This window comes from Copadichromis virginalis, linkage group LG7 (genome assembly GCF_057382275.1).
Source record: "Copadichromis virginalis isolate Kocher_CV1m ecotype Utaka linkage group LG7, C_Virginalis_male_GT1.1, whole genome shotgun sequence".
Classification (NCBI taxonomy): domain Eukaryota; kingdom Metazoa; phylum Chordata; class Actinopteri; order Cichliformes; family Cichlidae; genus Copadichromis; species Copadichromis virginalis.
The window spans coordinates 15,385,046-15,394,065 of record NC_140624.1 but is presented as its reverse complement, the minus strand read 5'-3'; the positions used below and the strand labels follow the sequence as shown (position 1 = coordinate 15,394,065).

Below are 9,020 nucleotides of genomic sequence, written 5' to 3'. Positions count from 1 at the left end.
TAACCTGAACTTTGCGCAATATGACCTTAACTGGTTTCTTTGTATTTTTCTAATAAAATCATTTGCACTTGTTTGTTTGTTCATGCTATTTCCCCCCAAACATGGGACCCATGTCAAAATTGCTAAAAGTTGTTGGTAAATTTAATTTTTCCAGGACTGAGCAGCAAAAGCGTATAACTCTGTGGAAGCACCTATTTTGACTGTATGGAAAAATAGTTACATAATATTATTAACCTGGTTGTTTTATTAGATATATTATGTAATTCAGTTCAGTTTTATTTATATAGTGCCAAGTCACACGGAGAGTTACCTACAGGCACTTTATGCTGCAAGGTAGATCAACAATCATCAATCATAGAAACCCCTGTGATCAACCATTTTAGCGGCAATAGGAAGTAAAAAACTCCCATTTAAGGGGAAGAAACATCCAGCAAAATCAGGCTCAGGGAGGGGCAGCCAAATAAGGGAGGAGTCACCTGATCCAGCCCTAACTATAAGCTTCCTTAAAATGCAAAGTTTTAAGTCTGATCTTAAAAGTAGAAATGGTTTCTGTTCCCTAAATACAAACTGGGAGCTGTCTCCACAGAAGAGAAACCTAAAAGCTGAAGGCTCTGACTCCCATTCTATTTTTAAATATTCTAGGAACCACATGTAAACCAGCAATCTGAGAGCAAAGTGCTCTATTGTGGTGGTATGGTACAAGGAGGTTCTTAAGATAAGATGGGACCCAATTTTTCAAGACCTTGTATGTATATGCAGTGCAGAATTATGTTTATGTTTCTCAAAGTCTCTAAAATGTGTATCAACTATTAAAAGCCAGTCAGTAATTAAAATTTACAAGGAAATGTTTATCTGGAGAAGTCTGTGCTTGTTTTCTTTTATACACTGTTTCTATGTTTATATGATATGTACGATTCTTTGATGCATTTTAAATTTTTGGAAGTTTCCATACTATGCTGGTCGCTTTCTCAGCTTTTATAATAAACAGATGATTAAAAAAAAAACAACAAATAGCTGAGACATTTTACTTTTTCATAGAAAAATATGATCTCTTTTTAAATTTGAGCCAGCTACAAGTCTCAAAAAGTTAAGTTGTACCAGGAGCAATGTTTCCTCTAATTTTTCATGTGTCTGAGCAAGCACACAAACTCCCTGAGCGATCCCTGGGACCACTGTGAGCGACATCAGACGTGTGCACTGTGGTGATGCCAGCATCGAATCCATCCAAGTTACATGGTTTATTAAAATCAAATCAAATGACAGCATTTACATTTATGTTAGACTACCTTTAATTAACTACTTTAGCCCACTTACAATGAAAATGTAAAAAAAAAATCTAGTCATTGACATGTTAAGACTATTGGAAGTAAAAATAACTTGAACCCCAATTTCGAAAACACAACTTTCTTTTTTTTTCTTTTTATAAAGCTCTGACTTGTATCATGAGTATGAGTCTGTGGTCTGGGAGAGAGTCATGTAACTCTCTGTCTGCAAAATACAGTATATAATGACCAATGTTGGGCAATTAATTATATAGTTACTTCTTCAAAAAAAGTAACTGAGTTTAGCAAACAACGTTTTTTGCAGCTATTTTTTAAATGCAGCCAAGGCGTTTTTAACTAAACATCTCAAACTATTTACTGTTCTGCATCAAATTTGATGCCACACAAATTTGTGCTACTCCAACAAATAATTTCTGTCCACTATGAGATAAAGGAGAAAAACAGCCTGATACCTGCAGGCCTGACAACAGGAGATGTATCACTCCTGTAACACCTGTAACATTCAGCAGTCGCCTCATTGTTCTGACACACACAACAAAACTACACTACACACTAACTACACAAGATTTGCGCTAAATGTCTCAAATCTCTCACATCTCAAAACACTGCCGTCACTCCTAAAACTTCCCCCGTTTCCTAACAACTAGATGCCAGGTTGCCATATCATTTTTTGATTGGTCGGCATGGTACTTTTTTGGACGAATAGGAAAGGGGCAGCGGGGGAGAGGGGGCGGGGTTGTTTTTGCTCACAGGCGGAGAATGCTTTCAAGCTTTTTTTCTTATAAAACGCAGTTTTTACCGTTTCTTCCCGCAGTAAATATAAACAACGATAGTATTAAGGAAGAAAACCAAACATTGCATTTCTTTTTATCACAACTCTGGTGTTATGTGGCCTATCAACACAATTTAAAAACTGTTATAAAGTCCACACTTTTCCCATCAATTTTTCGTCTGTCCTGCTCACATCTCCAATGGTTGTACACGTTGGCTTCACTCCACATCAGCCACACCGCTTTGCTAGCTAAAACACCAGTGTCGGCACATAAGGACGCTGTCATAGCCTGTCAACTACGTTGATTGGCTGCGTATATACGAATGTGAATCGCATAATGAATTAATTAAATACACCATTAAATAATTAATTAAATGTGGCAATAATTAATTAATTACATGTGTCATAACTATTTATTTAATTAATTAATTCCAATTTTAATTAATTATTGCCACATTTAATTAATTATTTAATGGTGTATTTAATTAATTCATTATGGCAGTCCTGGCGTTCCATAGACAACAGGTCAGTAACATGAATATGCATAGATAAGAGGACATTAGAGAGGCAGAGATTTTCAGAAGTGAGGATGGACAGAGAATCACCAGTCTGCAAAAATCTACATTTACAACATTACTGTTCCTCAACATAAAAATTGCAAAGAGATGGACACTTTTTACAGACTAAAGATGAGATGAAACATCTGACTTGCATTCAGTGGCTGCATCTCTGACCCATTATACATAGAACTGGAACTTTATAGATCGGAAAAGGCACCACAGGCGCTGAAAGATATTTACAGAGTGTTGTCTAAAGAAGAGGGAATGCTACACAGCGGTAAACATGGCTCTGTCCCAACTTGTCTCCTAATCATTGGTTCACTTATTCACACACTGAAACCAATGAAAAAGCTAAAAATAAAAGAAGAAGAAGCCATAGCAACAACCCAGCCCTTGTGATAAGATCTGTCAATTCACAATGAAAATGCTGCTGCTGCTTTAAACCAAAACAGAGGTCACATGGTCACAAGGATTTTGTTTCCTTTTTTAGTCAGTGATGTCTTGTAAAACTTCATTTGTGTAATTTGTTTAGCAAAATGTCCAGGGTTAACTTTGGGAAGGCACTGTCTCTTTCTCACACAAACACTCATGTGAACAGACACAACACATTTCCCAGTATGTGTAGGATCCCACAAGCTACTCTGTCTTTCACATAAGAGGGTGTTCAGGTAGTTAAATGGGTACACGGTGACCCCATTTTATCACCTCATGTGCCATGAGGTGATAAAATGATAAACGACCAGCTTCGTCAATGATGAATGCCGATGCTTCACTGGCTGATGAGCTGAACACGTTTTATGCTCGCTTCGACGCCGCAGCAATTAAAACAACAAACGGCTGCGCGCGCTCGGAGTGCACCAGTGAAGAAAATGCATTCATCATCACAGAGCATGCCGTGAGGAACACCTTCAGGAGGGTGAACACCAGGAAGGCAGCAGGACCAGATGCAATCCCTGGCCGGGTCCTGAGAGCCTGCGCTGACCAGCTAGCACCGGTGTTCACGGAGATCTTCAACCTCTCCCTGGCCCAAGCAGTGGTTCCCACGTGCTTCAAACAGTCTATCATTGTCTCTGTTCCAAAGAAACAACAGCCCTCTTGCCACAATGACCACCGTCCAGTAGCACTGACTTCAATTGTGATGAAGTGTTTTGAAAGACTGATGAGAGATCACATCACTTCTTCACTTCCTGCCACCATCGACTCACTTCAGTTTGCTTACCGGACTAATCGTTCCACAGACGATGCCATATCTCACCTGCTCCACACATCCCTGAGTCACCTGGACACTGGCAGAGGGAATTATGTTAGGATGCTGTTCGTGGACTACAGTTCAGCATTCAACACAATAATTCCCTCTAAGCTTTTCACCAAGTTGATGGATCTAGGACTCAGCTCATCACTGTGTCAGTGGATCCTCAACTTCCTCACAGACAGACCCCAATCAGTGAGGGTGGGAAAACAAGTCTCCCCCTCCATCTCACCCAGCACTGGAGCGCCTCAGGGCTGTGTTTTAAGCCCCCTGCTGTACTCACTGTACACTTATGACTGTGTAGCCACATCAGACACCACCTCCATTGTCAAGTTTGCTGACGACACTGCTGTTGTGGGCCTGATCTCCGACAACATCGAGACGGCCTACCTGGAGGAGATTAGGAACCTGGAGAACTGGTGCCAGGAGAATAACCTCCTCCTAAACATCGGCAAGACTAAGGAGCTGATCGTGGACTTCACTACAAAGCAGGCGAGGAATTACAAACCCCTCATCATCAGTGGCACGCCAGTGGAGAGAGTGGACAGTTTCCGATACCTGGGTGTCCACATCACTCAGGACCTGTCATGGTCCTGTCACATCAACACCCTGGTTGAGAAAGCCCGTCAGCGTCTCTTCTTCCTCAGAAGACTTAGAGACTTCCATCTGCCACTGAAGGTGCTCAAGAACTTCTACTCCTGCACCATCGAGAGCATCCTGACGGCAAACATCTGCACCTGGTTTGGGAACAGCACCAAGCAGGACAGACGAGATCTGCAAAGGGTGGTGCGCTCAGCCGAACGCATCATTCAATCAGAGCTCCCTGACCTGCTGTCCATCTACACCAAGCGGTGCAAGTCCAAAGCTAGGAAGGTTATGATGGACCTCTCCCATCCCAACAATGGACTCTTCTCACTGTTGAGGTCTGGGAAGCGCTTCCGCTCCCTTAAGGCCAAAACAGAGAGAATGAGGAGGAGCTTCTTCCCCCAGGCTATTCAGGCCCTGAACCAGGTGTAGGACTGGACTCTCCCACACACATCACTATAAGACTGGACTCTCACACACATCACATCACCACACACACCACCACACATTTCCTATAATTTATAATCTTTATAATCTCTTTCTGCTGTTTGCACATTTTTTACTGTAAATTCCTAAGTTAATTTGTAAATTTTGTAGTAACCTGTAAATTGTAAATACTGTAAAACCTTTTTTCTGTCATTTAATGGTCGGGCATTGTACAGCTACAAGCATTTCACCCCCATGTCATACTGTGTATGGTTGTGTGTGTGTGACAAATAAAATTTGAATTTGATTATATATATATATATGTATGAAATATAAGACTTTCACTTCTTTGTTGAGCAGACATTTCCTGGAACTAATCCCCTCAGCAGTGGATGTTTGTATATATTTGCTTAGATTTGTTTAGAGCAGGACTTTGTTTGGCACGTCTTTTCCTCTCTGGCGTGGAGTTCAGGAAAGAGACTATCTGCAGCATTTTCACTCCACCTCCTATCCACCCCAGCCAGTCTTCTTACACTGGGGTCAAATTTAGTAGCAGTGCCCCCACCCCCTCCATCACCCTTGAAGTGGTTCTACAATCCTGTGTGGGTGTAATTATGATGTCCTCCTCTTAGGGGTGTGGTGGAGTACAGAAATACAGCAGCTTATTTTCGCAACCACTTTTTCTCCGCCCTCATATCGCCTATCTTCCTTGAGATGTGGGTTTTCCTGGGTGAGCGTTGCCTTTCCAGGATTCCAAGACTAATGATGAAAATCCTCCTTAATAACAAGGCACGGAGGACCACCCATTTGACATGTTACTTTGCCTTTTCTTTAGTTAAAGTTTAAGAAGAGGGCCACAGAAATAGATCCAGACTGGAATCATATCCCCATCATCTCACAAAATCATTAAAACAGAATGAAAACATAGCTCAATAAAGTATAGCTGTAATGACACCAGGCAGGTTTAAATACATTGAGGTGACACAGAATCTAATTGTAGTATCAGATACATACATTAGTCAAATTATGATAGGCCAAATGTTTAGTCATTCAATTTTATTGTATGCTTAGTCATGGCTATCCTGTTGATTTAATCTCATACTGGCTTTAATAAGGTTTTTATGTGACATGACCCTCCATACGTGACAAATATAAAATAGTGTGTACATAAATTGTTGATAGAGACTTAAAAATGATTTCAGTAGGTGATTGTGCTGTAAAAACGTGTCTCTGCAAGAACAACAGTAAAGGAAGTGCTCATCAAAATAGTTGTGCTGGAGGGGAAAAGCAGCCACTGGATGTTGTGTGTGTGTGTGTGTTTGTGTCTAGCTTTCTTTGTGAGGACAGAAATCTGCATTCTACTATCCTTGTGAGAACCAACAGCCATGTGTGTGTGTGTATCTGTGACTGTGTGTCTGTATATTGGAGGGGGATTGGGTGGATTATTGTGTTTTTAAATCAACAGAACCCTAAAACCAGCTTTATTTCAGTTCTAAGTGATGCAGACCACATGATTGATATTGACCCCTGTTGTCGCCCATTTATGAATAAAAGGTCTATCATTTTTAAGGTAAAATTTTGAAAAAAATAATCATAATCATAATAAAAAAACATGTTAATCTTGAACAATTATGTTTACTATCTAATAAAACATCACAGGTGAACAGGTTTGCGTCCACCTATATAACTGTATCAGCCGCACTGAACAAAGAGCCAGTTTGTGCCAGCTTATCTGAGATTTGATAAGAGGAATCACCCTTTTATTTTGTCTCTGATTGCACCACATCAGCAGTCATACAGGATGACTCATTTCTTTGCGAGCAGACCATTCAGTTTGTGTTTTTTAACTGATGGCGTGTCTCATTCTCATCGTTAAACTCACCGTCAGACTCTGACAGGGCTTAGATTGCTCACCTGGTTGAGCAGGTGAGCCATGAACTGAAGGTAAGAGCTCTTACTGAAGGGGGCTGGGTTTCAGTCTACCCCAGACCATTTCCTTTGTGTCATTCCACCTTTCTCTCTACTGTCTGCACTGCCCCATCCAATAATGGTGAAAGGACTCTATTCTGGAAACTCTTTCTTTGTGATTTTCCAAATCTTCTTTCTGAACTAAAATCTCTGAGGTTCTTTGAGCAGAGACTCTTTTTTACAATCTTGATTGGTAAGGAGCCACAAAACAATTTTATTTGTTATGTCTGATGCCTGATTTACAGCTAGGATAGAGTGTGAGAAGATAGATAATGGTTGCTGTAAAACAGAGGGTAACGTGCAGGAATGCTGGAGCAAATACGTGCAGGTACTTTAAATATAACAATGTTGGAATCTTGTGCAGGAATAGCAAGTACATTGAGGTGAAACACAGTAATTAGAGGTGTGAAGTCAATGAAAATGTGCTATTTGATATATTCTTCACAGAACATGAGCCAAAGGCAAGGAATCTGAGATTGAAAAATCACTTTTTTTCATAAACATTGAAAATAGGTCCCACACAATGGTAGTAAGTAAGCCAGAAATCTAAAATCAAGTTCACTACATAATATAACCAAATCAATACAGAAATCAGAAACCACACAAATACAGTGCTTTATTGAAGAATTTTTGAAGTGGTCTTGTGCAGTCGTTCTTCAGTCTTCCTAATGATTTTTTTCTTTGGACATTGGTTGTATTCACACACATTTGCAGTTCACTCCTTTAACCTGATCATTTTTAGAGGAGTGCCTATTGTTTGTTCATTTGTTAAGTTACAGAAGAACTAGACCTAAAACAAAAGCTATCAGCAAACAAACAGTATCCGAAAGTCATGCTCTCAATAACCAGGACAAAAATCCAGCCAACACCCTACACGGGACCTGGGATGTGGATCTGGCCCTCTGGTTGGTCCATTTATTGTTCCCTGAAGCTTCATTACAGATGCTCTCAATGGCTGTTAAGAAGTCATTCTTAAGGAAAGCAAACATGGAGTAAAGGCAGAGATATGCCAAATTACATAAATTAAACTGGACTGAAAAGAAGTGCTAACAGATCTTATGGACTCATGAATCCAAATTTGAAGGTTTTAGTTCAAGTCATCATTAATATGTCAGGAGAGAGTTACAATGGTGAGTGCCTACAGCTATCTATAAAACACAGTGGAAGTCTGGGACTCCATTTCAGCCAGCTGTGTTGGGGATCCTGTCAAAATTTATGGAATTGTAAATTTAGAAAAGTACAATCGTATTTTGATTCACCATGTTGTACCATCTGGGATGTTTCTGACTGACAATGGTTTAATTTTACAGCATCATAATGATCCCAATGCAGTAAAAGCATGCCTGGACAGAAAAACACAGAGCAGCCTCCCTAGACCTCAACACCACTGAAGCAGTGTGGGATCACAGAGGAAGGAACAAAAGGTTCCCAGTATCCAAAAAGAGCTTTGAACACGTTTCAAGAAGCCCAGAGAACTATTCCCGAAGACTACTTAAAGAAACAATAATAAAGCTGCCTAACAGAGTTCAGGCTGTGTTGAAGAATAAAGGTTGTCGCACCAAAGCTTGTTACAATTGTATAAACTGTTTATGCCTTATACATGCTGTAATTACCCAGTTATATTTGCACATTTCAATAAATGGTTACACACATTTCTTGTTTTTCCTCCCAAAATAAAATGAAATAAAATGTGCCTCAAGTCTTTTGCACAGGACTGTATATCCAGAGAATCTCAAACCCCCAGCACAATGAAAAACACCAGAACATTGACTATACTAATCATTGAAGCCTTTTAGTACTACCTGTAAAGATGACAGGTTGTTGTAAATAGGTGGAATAGATTCAATTATATCCAGCAAACAAAACAAGATGCCCATTACAATGTGCCGCTTAACACATGTGCATAGATATAATGATCTCATTCTAAACAGGGAACTTAACTATATTTGTCCTAATATTTAGAATGAATGTGCTTCCCCCTATTGTTTTATTTTTCCGTATTGCCTTTTTAGTAAATGTTAGCGAACCTGCTTAGTCCTTCCATTATAGACTCCAAAATGTTTTTTTAAATTTTGTAAGATTTTTATTTATTTATTTATTTTGTAAATGTCACAGTCAGTGCTGACAATGGTGTGTAGGACGATTTAGTCACAGCCAAGTCAGGGGGTTTAACAGGC

The 9,020-nt window shown here is 39.8% G+C and overlaps 1 long non-coding RNA gene across 1 annotated transcript; it reads left to right on the top strand.

Annotated features, from left to right (window-relative positions):
• Positions 1-7,715: 7,715 nt before the first annotated feature.
• LOC146704720 (uncharacterized) lies at positions 7,716-8,934 on the top strand. Its single transcript, XR_014921669.1, has 2 exons — positions 7,716-7,748; positions 8,154-8,934. It is a non-coding gene; the product is annotated as an uncharacterized LOC146704720 (long non-coding RNA).
• The last annotated feature ends 86 nt before the right edge of the window (positions 8,935-9,020 follow it).